This window comes from Lethenteron reissneri, chromosome 48 (genome assembly GCF_015708825.2).
Source record: "Lethenteron reissneri isolate LAM-NWPU_2019-01 chromosome 48, ASM1570882v1, whole genome shotgun sequence".
Classification (NCBI taxonomy): Eukaryota; Metazoa; Chordata; class Hyperoartia; order Petromyzontiformes; family Petromyzontidae; genus Lethenteron; species Lethenteron reissneri.
Window position 1 is genome coordinate 7,686,845 of NC_083826.1, and position 22,424 is coordinate 7,709,268.

The following is a 22,424-nucleotide window of genomic DNA, read 5'->3' on the forward strand; positions in this document are numbered from 1 at the left end:
GCCATTACTTTATTACAAGCTTCCTTCATCATTTCAGCTCACAATGATTTTGTTGTTGAGCCAAAAGCTTCACAACCACAGTTGAGCATCGTGGATCTGTTCTGGCATACAGTGGCACCGCAACTTGTTATTTATAGCTGGAGGCAGGAGGATGGGAGATGCGTCCTCATGGATCCTCCAGAAAAATAAATGAACACATCACAGTATTGACCGGCCAGGCATACATACCGACAGCTCACAAGTGACCGATCGCAATCCCCCAAAAAACTGTCTTGAGGCCACTTAATGCTCGTGTATTGTTGTAGCGAATTAACGCCAATTATCTGATTCAGGTTCCCATCTCTCTCTTGAGGGGTGGCTGAAGGGCAGCGCCTATTAAGCATGACACGTTGATTGTTCTCACCAGCATCATCCGTTTTCTATCCACTGCTGGATGAAAGCCTCCCCCCATGCCGCTGCCAACTCTCACGGCTCAGTGCCGCTACAATCGGTCCTGCTCGTGCACGTGAGCTATTGTCATTGCTTCATCTCCACGGCCGTCGTGACCATAGAGACGTTCTACTGGACATGTGTGAAAACTACTGGAAATCTGTGAAAAAGCGCTTCGTAGTTTAGCGGATTCTTCCAGTATGAATACATATTCTAATTCCAGCATTGGACTGCCACTCTGTCACTAATCTGGTCCAACGGCCAACATCCCATCCAACTTCGGGGCCTGCCCAAGCCCGTTACTTTTCTTAATCATCGTGCAGATGACGTCTCAGATGTGTGTTGGTTACCCAACAGCAGAGAGAGGCCAACGACTTGGGGCGGCCTTCATCATGGCTGCCAATGATGATGACGACGATGAGTCAGAATGTTTATGTATCTTGAACTTCTTTTGCACCGGACGTAGCCAACTGTGGCAATCGGTGGTGTGGGGGAATGACAACAAATTAAACACAAAAAGCAGTTCTCAAGAAATAATCTTCATCTTCTTGGTTCTTTCGGTAAAGTCACGTAGAAGGGAAATAATAAAATAATAAAATATTATAAAATATTATGTTTATTTTATTTTATTATTTCCCTTCTACAAATAAAACATAATAAAATATGAATTTTATTTTTATTATTTTATTATTTCCCTTCTACGTGACTTTACCGAAAGAACCAAGAAGATTAATCCCTGCAGTCACGAAAGCTTTAAATCGAAATAATATTGAATCGAGATTTAAACCTGCAGAGCTCTAGCGGCTACCTAATATTGGAAGGAAGAACATTCCAGACGGCCGCAGAAGCGCATATGACAGTCACAGCATCGCGGTGACCGTCTTTGTTCGATGGCCAGCCAACAGCAGCTGCGAGTTCGTGTGATGATGGTTTATGCTTCATGACGAGATCAGCAAGGAATTGTGGTTCATTTGTGGCAAGCACTTTGTATGCAATGAGTGCGACATATAATGTGTTTCGATTTAAATCTTTCGTGACTGCAGGGATTCATCTTCTTGGTTCTTTCGGTAAAGTCACGTAGAAGGGAAATAATAAAATAATAAAAATAAAACATAATAGACGCTGTCGCCTCGACAGACCTGGTCTTCACCTGAGGACGGCTCCTTGTGTTGTGGCCGAAACGTCGTGAGAATTATTTTATGTTTTTATTTTTATTTTATTACTTCCCTTCTACGTGACTTTACCGAAAGAACCAAGAAGATATAATGTGTTCCTTCGGCAACCGGAACCCAATTCAGCTCGGGGAGCGCTGGACATCTGTGCCGAAGAATTGTGCACAGATGTCCAGTGGGGATAGCTCAGCAAGTTGTGACTGATTGTATGATGGGCTCCCAATTGAATAGCAGGACTCAAATGATACACTTTAAAGTTGTGCTTGGGGATTGGATGATTCGACAGACTTCTCAATTGAGCTAGCTGCTTGGACTGCATCTTATGATTTTGCTTGATGATTGAAATGATGTTGTGACGCGCTGAATCAGCGCACTGGGCATACTGACGGCTTCGGAGCGGAGAATTTAGCCGTGGACCCTGAGGGAGAATAAGTATAACCCGTAAAAACAAAGTTTTTCACTCTAAATCCTTTATATGCGTGGCGGCTAGAGTCCTCTCGTCCTCTGGCTTGAGATGGCTGCCACCTATGGGTCAGATGATTGTCTGCAGTATTAAACAATTGGTAATTAAATATTTAATTTGTTTTCCCTAAACAGTGTAAAATTTTGGAATTTTTTTTCACGAACATTAATTGTCTCGCACAACGAGTCTGTGTGCAAAATGTCAGCTCGATTGGATCACGGGAAGTGGGTTAAAAAACGACCGAAAGGTTTGCACGGTCGTAAGCAAGCAAGCAAGCACGCAAGCAAGCAAGCAAGCACGCAAGCAAGCAAGCAAGCGAACTTAATATAAAGGATTTAAAAATGGAAAGGTGAGAAACACCAAGATTCTTGATCATCTCGAAGGCACGAGGGGCCACAATTAAATGGGAAAGGCAGCCTTGCAGTGATGCAGCAACAACCCCCCCATCCCTCCAAGCTCTGCGGTCCTCTACATATGAAGGTGTTAATTAATGAGTTTACATGCGGTAGTTAACCGGAGCACCCCAAGAAAACCCGGTTTTCTTAATGTGCTTTTGTAAATCTGTTCACATTTAAGTCGCGGTGGGTGGGGCAGAGGATATTTGTTTGTCTGCTGTGCCTTTGATGTTTAATTAGCCTAAATGTCCTCTCTCTCACTGTGTGTACCCACGCACAGATACAAACTTTAATGGACTTAAACCCAATCGTAGAAAAAACAAGTTTGTCCTGAATTATTTTGGGAGGACCAATAATTTGATACTGATTGTATATTTAGACTCTATTGCACATCTAGCATTTTAGTCGACTTGCAAGATTAACGGATTGACAAATGTTTTGCGTATGAATAACAACAAATATTACAAGAATTCACAATTCTTTTTAATTCTCCTAATAATAACGATAATATAACAACCATTTGCCGATCCATGGCTCGATTGACTCCCTTGTCGTGTCATTCATGGGGGGCTGTTTGACCATACGTCGCCACGGTCGCCACTGCAAATTTATATTTGGAAATTTGCTTTATATTTGGCCTCGATATATATATAAATTCAGCACCCTCAAAATAATCTAAATGTCAACGGACTTGCCCTTGCCAATACTGGTTGCCTATATCAGTGGGCAAAACATTGCCCAGATTTCTTGTTAAATAATATCAATAATGATATAGTGGACACGTGTTAATTCAGACTATTTAGCGTATACTATACTATTGGGAATTGTTAATGACACGTACTGTGTGTCGGGTAGGAAGCTGACACTTTGCCACTTGGGGGTTCCTGTACTAAGAAATTGGCACAACGCCACCTGGCAACTGGTGCCATGTGTGGCATTGGATGTTACAACTGTTTTACTCTCAAATGTCAAGTGCGATAGACTCGGGGGATGAGAGAACAAGGGGTTGGAGTCTTTGATTAATTTTCCATTCTACTTCTAAACCCTCCCACCCTCAACCAGTATATATACAAGGACTGTTTTCTTGGAATTTCTCTTACTTGATGCAACAGTCGTGCTGTGACGATTCCACCTGAAGACGGAAGCTTGTGTTGCCTCCGAAACGTCGTGATTTTCATTTTATTTTTTATTTTACTTTTATTAATTTTAATTTTTTATCTACGTGACTTTACCGAAAAAACCTAAGAATATGAATCCTTGCAGTCACGAAAGCTTCAAATCTAAAATTAGATAGGTAGCTAAATAGAATTGCCTGCCGCTGTATCACTTCATTGCCTCTCTGGGGATGTGGAATACAAGCCAGGGGTAGATCGTTAAGGAGTCTCGCATCACGGCTGAGTTGCAAGACAGCATTCAGATATATCGGTGATATAAACAGATTTTTTTTTCAGGAGCACATGCTCAGCGAGGAAAGGCTAGAAGCAGGCGTCTCTGGTCCTTACGTAACACTGGTTTAACATAGTCGTGGTTCTTTCGGTAAAGTTTTAAGTCACTGGTTTAACATTTCACAATAGGAATTCTTGCAGTCACGAAAGCTTCAAATTTAGAAATTCTAAACCCTCGTCAGCTCGTCAACTATTATCTATCCACTGCGAGATGAACAGTCGCCATGCCTCATGGTTTTGCCCCCACTGCAATCCATCTCGCTCCAATTCCCAGGTCACCACCGGCTTTGTTGATGAAACACCGGGATCTGGTCACCCACACACTAGGATACACGTGGAGTGTCAACGATTCAAAGACAGTTTCTAGGAGGCACTTTCTTCATTAACAACTTTCACGGTCTCGTCCGCACACTCTGCACAATAGCTCAGGCTCGCCTGTACACAACACTAGCCGTCTAACACTGACGGCGCTGACCGAGATAGCCAACTACTCTCCTTTGCAGCGCAATGTCTAGCAGAGACGTTTAGCGACGACGGCGACGAGACGACAGCGACGACGAGACGAGTCCACTCCCAGAACCGGCAGCCCCGAAGCCCCCCGCTCTCAGCTCCTTTTATGCTCCCAGCGCGGCCTGGCTCCGCCCTGACCGCGCCTCCCTTCTCGAACCCGCCAGCAGGTTCCAGGGGGCTCCAGACGGGGTCCTCCGTGACCCTTGCCCTAGTTCCTCCGCACTGCCAACACCACGTGATCATGCTCACCGGCGCGTGTACTGCCTGTCCACCACAGTTGCCGCTGCTTGTCGACCAGCCGGCGCTATTACACTACACGTGGATAGGCCACAGTTGCTTGATCGGAAAGTCGCGTGTGGTGGGATAAAGTTGTGGGTACTCACACCTCTTGCGATACCTCTGGCCCGTGTGGAAGGGTAGGCCAAAAATACCCTCGAAAGTGGACCTCTGTAACTTTCTGTCAGAGGCCCCTTTCCCCAGCAGTGCCATGAGTAAGCAATTGTAGGGCTGCACTGTTTCCTATTTTCACTTAAAGTTTAGTATTCAAGTATTCCTGTATTCCTTAACATAATGACATTTTTTTAAATCTTGACTAGACTTTATTGATTGATTGAAGTAAGTTGGAAAATAGACTTTTAATCTGAACATGCTGTCACTTCGTCTACCATAACGTATATTTATTGATCGATTGGAATGAGTCTTGAACGTTTAGGTCAGCATGTCTTTTTATAACACGTCATCTTTCTGAAAGAATAACAATTCTGGCCACACCACTCGCACATTATGTAAGGAGTCCATTTTTGTACCAAAACCAGACAAAATCAATTAGCAATTGCACCGTGCTTGTGGGAGTGGAACAACGTGCAATTTCGCCAGACGTGAATTGCATTTACGGTGTTCTTGCAGCCATTCACAAGACAGAGAGGGAGTGCTTCAACAGCTGATAAGTGTGGGGGTCTCACACAGCTGCCATGGGCTTCATTGCTATGCAGAGAATTTCTCTCATAGATGAGTCACCCGAAAGAAGAAAAATAAACCAACTGCTTTGGTTTTGAGAAAGCTGTGTGTGATGTGCATCTGCTGCGATGATCTGTCTTTGTCTGTCGTCGGAGGTGGCCCATAAGTTCCCGGAGGCCTAGGGCTGAATGGCCGTGGGGGGGGGGGCGCAGATTGCCACGTGGGGCCGCCTGGATCGTGGACGACAAAATCAGAGGCCTGCTGTGTGGGCTCCTCTTTTGGACAAAGTCATTGTTGGGGAAATTGCAACCTTTTTATTCGTCCTCGCATCTGCGCCGCCCGCTTGCTGCTCTGAAGGAGGTCCATTGCCTGAAACGTCACCGATTACCATTTTTTCTCCCGATTACGAAACATCGTTTATTTCGCCTACAGAAAAAAATTGTTGGCGATAAGTTTTTATAATCTTCGGGGAGGTGTGTGTGTGTGTGTGAGACCAGGTTTGTTTACGTTTTTGTTGACAACAACATTTTGGCATAGGCTGGAGGGGGTGGGCTGGACATCTGTGAAAAAGAGCTTCATAGCTCATCGGATTCCTCCTCCAGTCCAAAATAAAGATTCTGATATAATATTCTTAGGTTTTTTCGGTAAAGTCACGTAGGTAAAACATTAAAATTAATAAAAGTAAAATAAAATAAAAATCACGACGTTTCGGAGGCAACACAAGCTTCCATCTTCAGGTGGAACCGCCACAGCCACGACAGCTGTATCAAGTAAATGAGAGATTACAAGAGCTACCACTCCGTATATATAATGGTTGGAGAGGGGGGAAGGGCCAAGTACAGCACACCGTACTTAAGAGGGTGAGCCTTTGTTATGGAGAGGTACGGTTTGTGACTCAACCTGGTTGACTCAACCTGGTTGAGTCGCAAACCGTGGCTGTGGCGGTTTCACCTGAAGACGGAAGCTTGTGTTGCTTCCGAAACATCGTGATTTTTATTTTATTTTACTTATATTAATTTTAATGTTTTACCCACGTGACTTTACCGAAAACACCTAAGAATATGAATCATTGCAGTCACGAAAGCTTCAAATCTAGAATTCTGATATAATCCAGAGAATGCGGCACGGATTACATCCGCTTCAGGGCAGTGCTCTGTGCGAATGTTTCGAGCCGTCGTTTTTTGTGCTTGTGCGCGTGCCACGGGAGGAACAGTAAAGTTACGTTTTGTTGGAAGGATTTTTTTGAAAAGTGGATTTTTCACAAGGTTATACACACACACATATTGTTTGTCAGCAGGAGAGCTTGTTTTATTTTTTTGGTAAACTTCCAATTTCAAAGGGTTTTTTTGTAATGACAAACAAGTTTTTTTTTTTTACATTATTATCTGCTTCTCTCCTCGAAATAAAATTATGTATTCTGTTCTTTGCTATCTTTGACCTCACGTGACCTCCAATAAACAACAACAGCGAACAAAAAGTAACGAGCAACATTTGTGAAACTTCAACAACAACAATAACAACAACAACAATAACAATAACGATTGTTTTCTTGTCCATGCCTGTCGGGTGACAAAACATTCAAATTATTCATCAAATATTATTGCTTATCGTGACCGAAAATGATTCTTTGATGATCGGCAAGTCTTGTGTTGGGGTAAAGTGTGGGTACTGCCATATCATCCAAGACCTCTAACCAGCATCTAAGAGCTGACCAACAAACCCTCTAGACGGGCTCTCTAAATCTCCCTCCAGTGGAGGCCCTACTCTTTGCCTTTACTTTAAAGCCACCGCTACAACGCGTTGACCTGCATACGGCTTAACGCTTTTCGATCCATCTTCTTGGTTCTTTCGGTAAAGTCACGTAGAAGGGAAATAAAAAAATAATAAAAATAAAACATAATAAAATAATTCTCACGACGTTTCGGCCACAACGCAAGCAGCCGTCCTCAGGTGAAGAACAGGTCTGTCGGGAAGACAGCGTCAGTGAAGAACAGGTCTGTCGGGAAGACCTGTTCTTCACCTGAGGACGGCTGCTTGCGCTGTGGCCGAAACGTCGTGAGAATTATTTTATTATGTTTTATTTGTATTATTTTAATATTTCCTTTCTACGTGACTTCACCGAAAGAACCAAGAAGATGAATCCCTGCAGTCATGAAAGTTTTAAATCGAAAAAAAAAGCTTTTCGATCCGTTCAAGTAAATAGCTTCCCCTGCACGACATCAGAGGCCACTGCAGCCGCTGCGACGTTAAAACAGCAGAGCCGAGCCTCCATCTCTCATCCTCTACTGCGCATTCATCCCCATCGCTGAGCAGTTTCCACTCCCCTTCTGTGGTCCAATGTACGCCGTAAATCCACTGGGACTGGCCGAGCGGGTACGCAGACAACACGTCCTTGCGCGCGGCACGGGCAGGTGGAGATACATCCGACCAAATCAAATCTGTACTGAGAAGAGGCAAAGAATGATGCAGCCATACGATTGTCTTGTTCATGCCACTGCGTATGTGCGTGCGTCTGCTGAACGTCTTTTCGTAGCCAATCGGAGGTGCAGGAGGACAGCAAACGAAGCACATCTCTCATGATTTGAAGTTTTCGTGACTGCAGGGATCCATACGCTTTGGTACTCCGATTGATGCTCCTGCTGTTGTGGAGTGACTCATGCAGCCAGCTTTGGCTGCAGGCTTTTGGTAGTACATGTTGTTTATGCCATTTATTGTGAAAATTCCGTCACAGTTCCTATGATCACTGTTTCATTGCTTTCATGGCTTTATTTTGGTGATTTCGAAAAGTGTATTGGTTTAGCCATGTTTGTGTTGTTGTATTACATAGTTAGACTGATGGCCTTAATCTAAGTTGTCTTGTGGTTGTTGTTGTTTGACTTGCATTCCACTGGGATGTTTGCACACAGCGTTGGTGTACGGTGTTTTTCTGCAATATTTTGCTGTCTTTTCTTGTATTTTCTGTTTAGACTCAGTCACATATTCACTTTAAGATGTTTTTGTTCATGTTTTTGTTTTTTGTTTGTTGCGGTTGCACCCGATTCAAGAGCCGAATGGCTCACAGGGCTATACCTAATAAATAAACTTGAACTTGGTTCTTTCGGTAAAGGCATGTAGGTATAAAATAAAATAAATTAAATCACGACGTTTCGGGCGCAACACAAGCGTCCATCAACAGGTGGGACAACCACAGCAAGAAACAATTGCTGAAGTGATTTAATTTATTTTATTTTATACCTACGTGACTTTACCGAAAGAACCAGTGAGTAGACATCTCTGATGACAGAAGGGCCTCCACTCGTGGAAGCTCTAGAGAGCCCCCGCCCCCCTTCCAGAAAATAGTTTGGCCTACTCTTCCAGGCGGGGAAAGACACGTGGGAAGTGGTGATGGGAGTTACCCACACTTTACCCCACCACACGTGACCTGCCCATCAACAACCTGTGGTGTACGGTCCACGCGTATGCGGCCGGGTGGACGGAGGCTGTGCCGAGGTGGCGTTGAAGAGGCTTTGCCACCGTTAAATTTCGATTTAAAGCTTTCGTGACTGCGGAGATTCGTCTTCTTGGTTCTTTCTACGTGACTTTACCGAAAGAACCAAGAAGATTTGCCACCGTTGTTTCAGCTGCCGCGCCCCCGAGATCGAGTCGAGCGGGCGACCTCTGGATTGCCAGTCCAGTTTTTGCTCACCGCTACGAGCACGGCAGCGAGCGTCTCTCTGTGGTTCGTAGGTAGACGCCATGTAGACAATCCTACTGGCCAAGCGGGCCTACTGACACGGACGGACGCAGACGCACTGCGCGCGACGTACCAGCAGCACGTCCAACCAAATGAAAACCAGAATAGGTTTTGTACCCTTCCTGGCAATAAACCAGGACTTGTGTTAAGATGTTAAAACACCAATTAGACACCTTTTGCAAGGAATCGGGTCTGCATTAACCACAAACGCAGTGCTTGTGGTGAACATGCGAACACGCTCTGATAATGTATGCATTGCCTTTGAAACTCATTGGCCTGCACCGGTGTCAGACCAAAGAACCCCAGAAGACGGACAGTACAAAGGCAATGCACGTATCAGAGCATTTATAGCTCGGAGTGAGCAGCTCCATCAGTGGGACTTTTTTTGCCAGTATCAATGTATGAAAAAAACAAGAATTAGTTTTACCCTTTCTGGCAAGAACGGCTTGATTCTTCGAGAAAGGTTTGAACGTCATAACACCTAATGGTTTATAGCCAGAAGGGGTAAAACGTAATCTTATTTTTTTGCATCACAAACGAAAACCATTTCCTCCGTGATAATCGGGTGCATTAAGGCGGCCGGGCCCCTGCAGATGTTTTATTGTTGAATCGGGATGTGGATGAGGAATTTCTGTTTTTTTTAGTTTTCCCAAAACGATCGCGCTGCCAAGCTTTTGCGCCGCCGTTCACTTCTTTAGAGCCGGCTGCTTTGAAATTGGCCGGTGAACAGCCGGCGTTCAAAGTGGAAACGAAAATCCAATCGCCGGACCTTTGCACATCAAACCATCGCCGCCGTCGTTATTTCTTTACGGCAAATTGCCATGAGGGAGGAGCTGACCTCAAAGCCATATGCTTTCATATTTTTTTTCTTTGTGTACCTACTATACAGCTAAATGAACAAGTCCAGAAAGAAAATAACCAAACAGCGTAAGACTACCTCGAGTTCTAGATTTGAAGCTTTCGTGACTGCAAGGATTCATATTCTTAGGTTTTTTCGGTAAAGTCACGTAGATACATTTTTTTTAAATTAATTAATAAAAGTAAAATAAAATTAAAAATCACGACGTTTCGGAGGCAACACAGAAGACGGAAGCTTGTGTTGCCTCCGAAACGTCGTGATTTTTAATTTTATTTTACTTTTATTATTATTTTTTTACCTCGAGTTCATCATTTTCGTACGGTCATCACCATTTGAAATGCGTGCGACTGTTCATCCTCATGCATCTCGTTCCAAGCGATATCCTGCTGAAATGCGTATTGAGCCATTGGTGCTCACCTCCTGTTTACAGCCCTGGACCAGTGGTGAAAGTTCAACATTCCTATGGCAGGGTCAAGTCTATCCAAAGCACTACCACTGTTGACTTCCCCACAAAAGTAGCACGCATTTTATGGACCCAGGAGTGGTGCTACCCACCCACTCCCTCGTGTGCCGAGCCGGCCTTGATAGCTGCTCGAATACAGCACTTTCCCCAACACTCCGCTATGGCAATATAGGGGATATTTGTCTTTGTGGCATTCATTTAAACTTGACATTGGAACTTCGAAGCCCAGAAGTTACAAAGCGATTCAAGGATGAGTTGTGTATTTTTGTTTTGTTTGCTCCGCTCAGTTCTCGTTTCTTTTATTTATTATCATTGGCTTGGCTAAACAAATGCAGTTTTTGCCATGGCACGCTCAGAAAAAAATCGCTTTGTCTCGGTGGCTGGGTCTGGAAAGCTATTGTCTGCACCAACTCTTACTCACAGTCGCGTTAAAAAATGAGCAGCACACAAATTATTTTTGGGACGAGTGCTGATTAGTGAGCACCTATGGAGGCCGGCACAGTGAATGAAGGAGTCCTAGATTTGAAGATTTGAAGCTTTCGTGACTGCAAATGAAGGAGTCGTTTGACGAGCACCATTCACGCCCACCTTTGTATCTCCAGTACTGATGCTAGTTTAATAAAATAACTTAAGTGGCATTTCCCCCTTTTGTTCACATTGATTTACACTGGAAACTTAGGGGAAAATATCAGTGAAGATATATGTATGCAACTGACCACAGGACCAGTTGGGCACCTTAGTGCAGAGATCTTATCTCCCTTGCCTGGTGTGCAGGAGGTCGTAAATTCAGTCCCTACCCTGACACCTGCTGTATATTTGGAGTTTGCATGTTCTCCCCGTGGTCGCGTGGATTTTTCTCCGCGTTCTCCAGGGTTTCCCTCTACATGTAGCAACATCATTATACCTCCTTTACCAGTACCAAAATATAATAATAGGGTTTTCCCCCTTTTTCCTGGCAACAAAACTGAAACCTTTTTACAAGGATTCATGTGCGCATTAACCACAACACTTGTGGTCAAATGCAAACAAAAAACACACTGATAATATATGCATTGTCCTTGAAAGCTGTCTCTGGTGCATATATTATCAGTGTGTTTTTTGTTTGCATTTTGACTGCAAGTATTGTGGTTAATGCAGACATAAATCCTTGTAAAAAGGTTTCAGTTTTGTTGCCAAAAAAAAAGGGGAAAACCCCTATTATCATGTAGCAACATGTGCGTAGATGACGTTGCAGCCACTCTAAATCCGCACACGTGATAAGCCACTTCGTTGGGTTATCAGTTGTGCTAGCCAGGTCACTTCTGCGAACGAGATAATAGCACAGTGGGCTATATCTGGTCAATGAAAAATTTTCGGTTTTTTTTTTAGTTTAGGTGGGAATTCAACCCAGGTCGCTGGGTTGGTAGCAGAACACGCGAATCACTGCACGATTAGGGGTCATCCATTTCGTACGTAAGCAAAAATCTGTCAAAACTTGATCCCTCCCTGTACGCACGTGTACTTTTTACACCCCCACCCCCCCACCTGCGTACGTACGCTTGACGCCCCCCCCCCCCCCCGAATCCTATAGAACGGCCGATAGTTAATCCACGCAGATGCGATCAATGATTCATAATATTGACGTGTTTAAGCAAACAGATAGTCCACCGCCGGACTATCTAACTCATTTGAAGGCCAATGTGGACAAATGACACTATGTAACACAATTGTTGTTCCTGGGTAGTAAGTGTTATTTTCTAATTGCTTATGCCTAAAAAGTATTAAAAAATGGCTAATATTCCCCATAAACTTTGCTTTTGTGACCAGGACTTTATGTGAACGAAAGACACACATGCACACGTTTTCTAATTGAAAATAGGTCAATTTCAAAATATCGCTGTCTTGGTCACAAAAGCAAAGTTTGTGGGGAATAATAGACATTTTCTGTACTTTTGAGGCATAATCAATTAGGAAATAACACTGACTACCCAGGAACAATAATATTTTTTGCTACACAGTGTAATTATCGAGGTTTCACCCCCCCTCCTGCCCGTTTCCTACGCTGTACGTACATTGTCAGTAGACCCCCCATACCCAAGCGAACAAATTTGGGTTAACCTCCAAACCTCCCTCTCCATGCGTACGTACTAAATGGATGGCCCCGTAGTCATCGCCCACGATCCGTCGCTTTCAATCACAAGGTCCTGCTGCCACAACTGGACTTCAATGCTCGCACCCATCGATGTGGGACAACAACTTGCGGGGGTTGTTCAGTCCGCACGCAGTGACGCAGCATCTGTGGAGAGTGACGGCTCGTGGTCATGTGCCCGGATTTAAGTTTGATGGGGGGCCTGGGGTTGTTTCACCACCAATCATGTCCATGTGCCAAACACTCCGTTATTATTTACTTTGGTTATTTAAGTTCTGCTTTTTTTTACACGCTTTTATTTACTCACTCTATCTGTTGTTGTTGTATTCTCAAATCTTGTAACTCAATTTTAACCCACTTCCCAATGTGGTATCGACCGCAAACTTGGTATATTTATGTCATACTGATGACAATACTATATTCTATCATACAAAAATAAAATAAAAATTTTAACATTCTTTTTTATATGTTATGTTTCGGCTTGGGTCTAATTGTCCACGGTCAACTCACGTTGGCTGTAATTGGCCACAGTCCCTTGCGTTATGGCAAGCTTCGGGGCCACTTCCTGGAGTCGTGGAGTTCTGCCATTACTAGTACATTTCATGAAAGCGTGTTTAAAAAAAAGTTTGTTTAAATATTACTTTTTAAGTGATACACGAATTGTACAGATGAATTCAAGTTAAAATAAAACTATTTTAATGTTGGCACGTAGCTAGTAGTGACACACACAGTGATGCTGTCCCATTAATGACGAAATTACAGCACCTATAAGATTTACCATCGTGCTACAGTCTTTATCAAGCCGCATTCATATTTTTTTTTTGATAACCCAACCATCGTGGCTCAGCAGTAAAGCGAGAAGCTCGCAATCGAAAGGCTGCGAGTTCAACTCCTGGTTCGGGATTGACTCAACCCATCATCCTTCTGGGGGTCAATAAAACAAGTACCCATTTTGTGGAGCGGTCAACAGTGGCTGTGACATGTTAAGGACTTAACCCCTCCATTTCCACCACTGGCTCCAAGCTGTCATCAGGAGGTGTGAGCACCGATATCATAAAGCTCGATTGAGTAGAATATCACTTTGACTCTCTCTTTTTGAGTGCCTCTAAAAAATTAAGGTATTGGGCTTCAGTTCCTGACTGCGGTCAACCAGAACAGGACCGTACAACACACAACAACGCAATGTCCCGATCCACAAATACCAAGGGCACATCACACAGCGATTGCACTCCCTTACTCCTGACGCGGTTATCTAGCTTGACCGCCTGAATGTGAAATTGCAGCCCGTTGCTCTGTGTCTAGATCGGCCATAACGAAAGAAAAGCAACCTCCAACAAAAGTTCGGGGCACTACGGAGACAAGAGCGTTATCTGTACAAGTCGCTGCCGGGAACGGTGGCACATGGCAGGTGCAGGGGTGTCAGCAAAATCTATCGACGCTGTCACCCCCAGACAGCCTGTGGGGTTGATAGACGCAATGGGGACATCATATGTAATATTTACCATGGTTATTGTTTGTCTTTACTCGAGGGCATAGCTCTTCACTGTTAACTTCGGGGCGCATTCATCACGTACTAGCGGAGGCCCGCGCGTATGTGTGTTTTGGTGTGTGTCTGCGTATTGTGTACACTCGGTGCACGCTTATGTAATGTAAAATGTGTCAGTAAATTGTGGCCATTGTTACAATGGTAAACAAACAAAACAGTTGGTAAAGGTGCAGCCCTGAAATTACAAACACCACTGCTGGCTGAGGGAGCTCCTGAGCTCTGGAGAATCATACAAGAGATGATTACGACGTACTGTACTCTTCCCTGCTGGCATTGCATTAAGCATACACCTCTATCATGGGACCTCCTTTGCCAGTACCAAAATATGAGAATAGGTTTTCTCCTTTTTTCTGGCAACAAAACAAGTGTTAAGATGTTAAAACACCAAACTGAAATCTTTCACAAGGAATCATGTCTGCATTAACCACAATACTTGTGGTCAGAATGCAAACAAAAAACATACTCTGATAATATAAGCATTGTCTTTGAAACTGATTGGTCCACACCAGACACCTCTACGTACATAGTTTTCCGATATCAAATGTTGGCATCCACCACGTGATCCATCAGTTACCTATGTCCCAATTGTAAGGCTCAATTGGGCGTAGGGGAGCACTTGTAGATTGTATTTTGGCCAATTTTCCCACACTAGCCAGACATCTTGGAAGAGGTGGGAGCAACCCACGCTTTTCCCCACCACCACACCCGACCTGTCGATCGACTACCTGTGGCTGAACATAATTGGGGTGGGTGGGTTGGGGGGGTAGGATTTCAGAAATCTCGTACCTTCTATTCAACTGCCGCAGAAGCAAATCGACCCAGTGACCTCTGGATCACAAGCCCAGTGTGTCACGAGTAGCACCCAGATGTGTGAAGACACGTGCTCCACTCACCTGCCGGCTTGATCGCGGCAAACAGATTTAAATTACAGATGCCCTAATTGCAAACAAGTTCAGTCGATCGGTTATTTTTTTGCACTCGAATGTTGTGTCTCTTAACCTTGGTTGATACAGCATCAACAGACAAAGATTCCCCATATAGCCTGAACAGACTTTTTGGGCAAGTGCTGTTAGCAAACATCCATGAAGACCAACGCCACGCCCAGCCGCCTTTGTATCCCTAGTGGTGATGTTTACACACCGTACCATTTGAAGCTCAGTCGACCTCGACGAGGCCCACGACCAGTTCAAGCAATCATCACTGGTCTTGTCCGTGAGCGGGAATCGAACTCGGGACGCCAAATTCGTAGTGCAGCGCGTTGACCGCTAGAACTACCGCTCCTTATTATAAAGCATCACTCACTGGCTCACACACACCGCCAAATCCATTTGCACACTACTCTGACTTAGTTCCAGCCGCCACTTTTTGTTTTTCTAAAGCACTCTTGGATCAATCAAGCAACCGGTCATGCGGTTTATTACCTGGAATAAATGCGACAGCCACTACCAAACCACCACTGGATGTGCCTCATCTTGCCACGTGTCAGGAGTTGAGAAGTGTATCAAGCCTGGTGAGTGAATAGCTGGAGGATACCCTGGGAATGCCGGCTGTTGTAGGCTTGGGCTGTGAGGTTGCCAGGACATACGAGTGCAACTGGTTGCCCTCTTTATGAGGTAGTTATCCTCGGGAAATCTGGACGTCTTTCCGGGAACATCAACTTCCCGAATTTGTGTCAGTTCTATGACAATATACCGTCCAAGACAATGCGTTCAAATGTAGTTCTCCCCCGCTCATGGTATTGTCAGATATTCTTCGATGATTATTGCTTGAACTGGTCGTCCCAGTTACATTGTACCAACCCTACCAGGAGATGGAAGTGCCGCTGTGGTTTCGTGAGTCTATCTGTGCGGCATCGTTAGTTTACCTCCTCGTACGGATGGTGGAGTTTGCGACCAGTATTATGGTTTCCTCCCAAGCGAAGCCAAGCAACTCTTTGGTGGAATCGGCCAAACATCGCAATGCAGGCCCCAATACTGGAAAAAAAATGTTGGTGAGGCTTTCCTGGATAATTTAACTTCACCAGTGAAGTTAAATGATCTCTCATGCGTGTGCAAGAGAGATGCTGGTGAATGGTAGGCATGGGATAATTGTGGTGGCTGGATTTATACTGACAGTAGGGGTTAAATGTATGAGTAATTACACGTGATTTCAATCGTATATTTCATATGAGAAAGTTTTTTTTCTGTAAATAGGCAATGCTATTTACCCTAGTAAATGAAAAGACGACAAACAGTTTACTTTGGTCGGAAATTGGCAACAGACATTATGATTGTGGTGTTTGTGTGTGTGCGTATGTATGTGTTTGATGCAGGGAATGTGGTCGGTCACTGTACAGTACTATGAACCTGGCAAATTTGATTCTAGACCATGTCCAACATCAGTTGGCCAACATCAGTTGGCCATGGTCTGGAATCGAACTTGCCAGGTTCATGGCCAACATCAGTTGGCCATGTCCTGGGCCTTGCCTAGGTTGCCTCAGCCATACATTTGTATGTGGTGAGGTATAGGAACATCAGTACTGGGAAGATAAAGGTGGCCAGGTGTGGTATTGACGAGCCACAGTCATCCCTTGATCTGCCGTTCAGGCCTTGACAAGGGCTCGCGAAGGCCACTCATCCCAGCAGTCTCCGCACGATATATCGGGCAGCTTCGTCTCTCGTTGTGTGAGTGCTTGTGCGTTTAAAACTATAAACTCTAGAAAATATCTATAAACTGTTTTTATTTTACCAGGCAAAGCCCACTGAGCTATATAGATATTTTTCACAAGCGACCTGGCCACAAATGATAGCTCAACGAAGTGGCTTATCAAGTGGAAATGTATAGCAGCCAAATACTCTAATCGCATGTTTCTAAATGTGGAGGGGAAAACCGAAGGAAAAGTCTACCCGGCCACGGAGAGAACATTTACAGGCGTCAGGGTTGGGATCGAACCCACGACCTCCTGTATATCAGGTGTGGTAGTTAACATCTCGCCACCGTGGCACCCTTTACGGTATGTGCACTGATGATGGAGCAAAACATCTCTTGCAGTGAACTGGATGTTTTTTTTTCTTCTCATTGTACCCCGTGGCAATGTTGTCTTACATCGGAGAGTTTGTTTTTAAAAAATGAAGTGTGTTGTTTGGCAGGCCATTTCTGCTGAAAATCGCTTTTTTCAAAAACTCGCCATCATGTTTTTGGAAGTGTTTCCCATTGACGCAGCTATATTTTTTTTTTGCAAAGAAAACAAAAAATTGCCGACAAGTAACGATGCGCGTATGAATAATTGTCAGAAGAAGAAGAAGAAACACGTCACCGACAACAAAAAACAATCATTACTATCATTAGCAACAATAATAGCGGCGGGCAGTGAAATAATGAAACGTGACCAGGCGGACGTCAAACAAGGAGACGGAGGAATTAAATCAGCTCATGTGCAGGTGCAAGGTGGCTTGACATGTAGCTTTGGCAAGGCGTTCATCCAGCAGTGGATTGATCATGGTTGATGATGATGATGATTCTTATTATCAAAATCAACAATGCCTCAGCTGACCGCATTTCACCAACATGAAAATAAACATGTTAATTTAAACAACACAAATCAATCGTTGCAAAGCATTTTTTTTTATTAAATGACACTAAGTATAATTTAACATGTGTAACAACTTTATAATGTTTTATGTCAAACTATCCTTGCCTGTAAACAGCTGGCAGCTCACCAGCATTGCCTCGAGCGTGCCCGACTGCTGTTGGGACACAATGTCAAGATCAGTCCCAGAAGTACTTCTGTTGAACCAATGTTACTGAAATCATGCACTCCCAGAAGGCCATGTGGCTGATGCAATTTGTAGAAAGTACTTTTATTTTGAACGTGGTAAGGACATGTATGTGAAGGGGTTTACATCTTGTGCTTGTTTATATGTGTTCGTGTAACCCGGCGACCCGAGTTCGATTCCCGCTCATGGCCAACAACAGTGACGATTAGCTGAACCGGTCCTGGGCCTCCCCTAGTTCGACTCAGCCTCAAATGAGTACCAGGTACAGTGTGCAAACATCGCCACTGGGGAGACAAAGGCGGCCGGGAGTGGTGCTGGGCCACCCACCCCCTCCTGTGCCGGCCTTCATAGGTGCTCGCTAACAGCACTTGCCCCGACAGTCTGTGAAGGCTACGCGGGGGATCTTTGTCTTCGTGTAACCCATGCATAATTTTGTTGTTCGCTTACGTTGACAATTTCCAATTTCTCCAAGGTGCCACTTTAGCCATGGATATGACGAGTTATCTTGCTTGGCGGAATATATGGCAGTTCACCAGTATCAGTGATCCTCTGAGACCACCTCTCACACGATCCGTAGCTCTGATTCCCAGGTAAAGCTGGTTCGGATGAATTTGCATCGCACTCTAAGTGAATAATGCGGTAAGCATGACTCGCGCTCAAAATTAGTTTTATTAAACACACGGCTCGAAGGGATGATGGCCAATGGTTTGAAAAGTGAAAAAGTTGCCACTTGTGTTATCTCCCTGGGCAGAACCACGAGGGGTTTATTCCGCGTCCCTGAGTGGATGTAGAAAACTCGATCTACCCCTTGTGAATGTCGCGACGGCACTTACGTGTAACGGAATAAATAACGGCAACAGAACGTCAGTCGAGGAATGGAAACGCATCCGATCAGCTCCTGTGCAGGCGCCCTGTGGATTGTTGCTTCGCAGGACTGTGAGAGTCTACGGCAACTCGGGGAGGCCTTCATCCAGCAGTGGATTGACCATGGCTGATGATTATGATGATGATGGTGATTATCACGAAGGCTGAGAAAACACGCGACCTGCATTGGATTCGGAGTTATTGACAACAATGTTGTGATTTCGATTTAAAGCTTTCGTGACTGCAGGGATTCATCTTCTTGGTTCTTTCGGTAAAGTCACGTAGAAGAGAAGTAATACAATAATAAAAATAAAACATAATAAAATAATTATAATGATAAAACATAATAAAATAATTATGTTTTATTTTTATTATTTTATTACTTCCCTTCTACGTGACTTTACCGAAAGAACCAAGAAGAACAATGTTGTGATTTCATACAAAGTCTGCCACGATTATATTACGGCAAATATCCCTGATGTAGCCTTACTTAGACTCACTGTCAGCGAGCAACCATCAAGATGGGTTTGGTTCATTATAGAGTGGTGTGGCCACAACTATGCTTGACCACATTTGTCTTCTCATTGCTATGTTTGTACACTGCACCTGATATTCACTTACCGCCAAGTTCACCTCGGCAAAGCCAGGGACAAGTTCCGATACCAATTTATCTCATCAGCCGTGGCCAGGATTCAAAGGCTGCACAGGATCAAAAGCACAGTGTGCTAACCACTGTGCCACCACTCTACAACAATAATGCACAGACGTACAAGAACATCAACAGCTCCTGTTCACCACAACTATGTGGTCGGGACATTGCCTTTGCGTTTCTACCAAGCTTCGTACAGAGTCTGTATTTATCCAGGAGGAATCCGATGAGCATTAAAGCGCTTCTTCACAGATGTCCAGTAGGGCCGGGTAAGAACGTCCCAACAATAAACAGTACAAAAATACGATAGTAGTGAAAAGTGCAAGAAAGGTAAAGAAATCATCCAAACACATACCAATTAAACGAAATCATCCCCATCCTACCATACAAAGCCCACCGAGGGATTAACTTAATTTTGAAAAGTGATCTGGCCACAAATGATAGCTCAACAAAGTGGCTTATCATTTAGACATTTATCGCAAGCAAAATGATCGAAACAGTTTAAACGCATGTTTCTAAATGTGGAGGGAAAAACCAGAGAAACCGGAGAAAAAATACACGCGACCACGTGGACAACATGCAAACCTCACATTATGTACAGACAAGGTGATGTTGCAAAGGTTAATCAGCTGGGTGTAAGTGGCAGACTCGTGGTTTCTTAACACACACACACCTACTATTCGCATCTAAGTGGCGGTGATGTCCCCACGGCACTTGTGCATGGCGATGTACACTTTTAGCCCATTTGAAGTGTCAAAGGTTTTCTGGCAGGAAATCACAGGTCAGGCCTTCGTGTTACGGGTTAACTGACTCGAAGCTATTGGTGGACACACAAACACCCAGATGCAATGTTCGCTCTATAAATATAACCAAATCGCATAAGCAGAGATTGGCATAGGCAGTAAAAACTACATCAAAGACGTACATATATTGAATATTTTTCATAATAAAGTTTTTTTGGGGTAATGCTATGCATTTTCTCTATGCACTCACAAGTGTTGACCTGGACATTGCTTTCCATGGCAATTCTTCCAAATGCATTTTAATGCAAGCCAATTTTTGATATAACCAAAAAATCCACACCCAGGATATTTATGTGCATCCTTCACGATAAGGTTTAAGTCTGAGCGTTATTATTATTATTAAGCGGCTTAGCTAGGGTGGGATTTGTGTGTGAATTCTTAATTAATGGCAGCTTTATCGTGAAGCCTATTCTGGAATAAAAAAAAACAAGACTACTTTATTTTATGAATGTGCAATTTTAAATTTTCTTGAAATCATCTGTAATTATATTAACAAAACAAGGCTATCCGTTCATCCTTAGCGATGATCGTTTTTGTTTTTGCTCTGCAAGTAGCCCATGGTTGTGACTGACCTGAAAGCTTCCTGAATCCGACAAAGCCCTGTCCTTGTCCTTTGAAGGCTCTTCGGACTAATCCTGCAATTTCCTGCACAGACTTGTCAAATGGTTTAAGCAATGTGGACGGATAAACCACCAAGAGGAGGAGGGAGGGGGGAGATACACAGGCATACAGAGGCACAGAATATTTATTTTTAGCAGGTAAAACCCACTGAGTTATACATCTTTTTTCACAAGCAACCCGGCCACAAATGATAGATCAACGAAGTGGCTTATCACGTGGATATTTATAGCAGCCAGATACTCTAAACGCCTGTTTCTATATGTGGAGAGAAAAAACCGGATGACCCCAGAGAGAAATCCACGCGACCACGGGGAGAGAGAGACATATATACAAACTCGAAATATTCAGGCGTCAGGGTCGGGATCGAACCTACGACCTCCTGTACACCAGGCGAGGTAGTTAACATCTCGCCATTGCGACACCCTGCCCCCCGCCACCCCCAGACGCACCGACACACAAACAAAACGGACCGGGGTCCCACAAATGTATACTTGCTCATGCCTTTGACGTGATGGTGGAAGAAGTGATGAATGTAATGCAGTTGTGTGAGGCAGCGGCCATATAAACGGAATGCGGTTTTAATCACGTGCGTCTGTAGTGCTTTAAAAAATAAAGGTTGACATGCGTGAATGCGTTAGACCTGTCCGTCCATCTGCCCATCTAAAACAGGAGCGGGGCACAATAACTCTCATGAGGTAGCCACTCGAGCATTGTACTTTTAAATCTAGTCATGGAACAAAGGCGGTTACCGCTTCGCGCGCTGTCAGATGTGCTTCTGTGGCCGTCTGGAACGCTCTTCCTTCTGACACGAGGAAACCTCTGGAGCTGTGCACTTTTTTATCTACATTGAAAACTCATTTCCTTACAACGGCTTTTTGTGTTTAGTTTGTTGACCTTCTCCCAACACCTTCGATTAGCACGGTGGGAAAGAAAATCAACCATACATACGTACGGAAACACGATCCGATATGAACAAAACGTATTTTCACATTTTTAGTTTTAAGGGACTTAGCCTATAGAAGAAGGGACCACGTTGATCAAAACTTTGCCCAAAGCCCTTTCCTGCAGAGCCCCTGACCGTTCCCTGTTATCGCGGCCGACATCCTGACTGTTTCCTTTACAACCTGGCGCGATTGCCACCGTTATTATTATTATTATCGCTCATCAAATAGTGCCGAGGACAAACGCACATTGGGAAGTGTTACGGAATCCATGCAATGCGCGTGATTTTTCTTCCTCGTTTTCTTAAATAGTATTCGTCGGGGCACGCTGTGTTCCTGAATCGCTGTCCGCTGATTTCCACTACCCTTTGCGAGACTCATTAAATGTGCATGTGTATCCTGTTTGGGAGATAAGATAGGTGAGTGAATTGTAAACTGTTTGCTTGGCAAGTATGCCAAGCCACTTAAAAAAAAATAGCACAACAAAGCAATATCATACAATTGGGGTCACTGGGCGCACAGCTCGTACGAATTGCTGACCACGACTCCGTAAATAATCTCGCACTAGAAGCAAGAGACACACGCTGAGATGGTGGGTGCCACGGCGGCGAGATGTTAACTACCTCGCCTCGTATACAGAGGGTCTTGGGTCCGACTCCGACCATGATGCCTGTATATTTGGAGTTTGCAT

The 22,424-nt window shown here is 44.2% G+C and overlaps 1 protein-coding gene across 3 annotated transcripts in view; it reads left to right on the plus strand.

Annotated features, from left to right (window-relative positions):
- KCNT1 (potassium sodium-activated channel subfamily T member 1) overlaps positions 1–22,424 on the plus strand; it is a 255,503-nt gene that overhangs the window by 78,199 nt on the left and 154,880 nt on the right. The window lies entirely within an intron of this gene.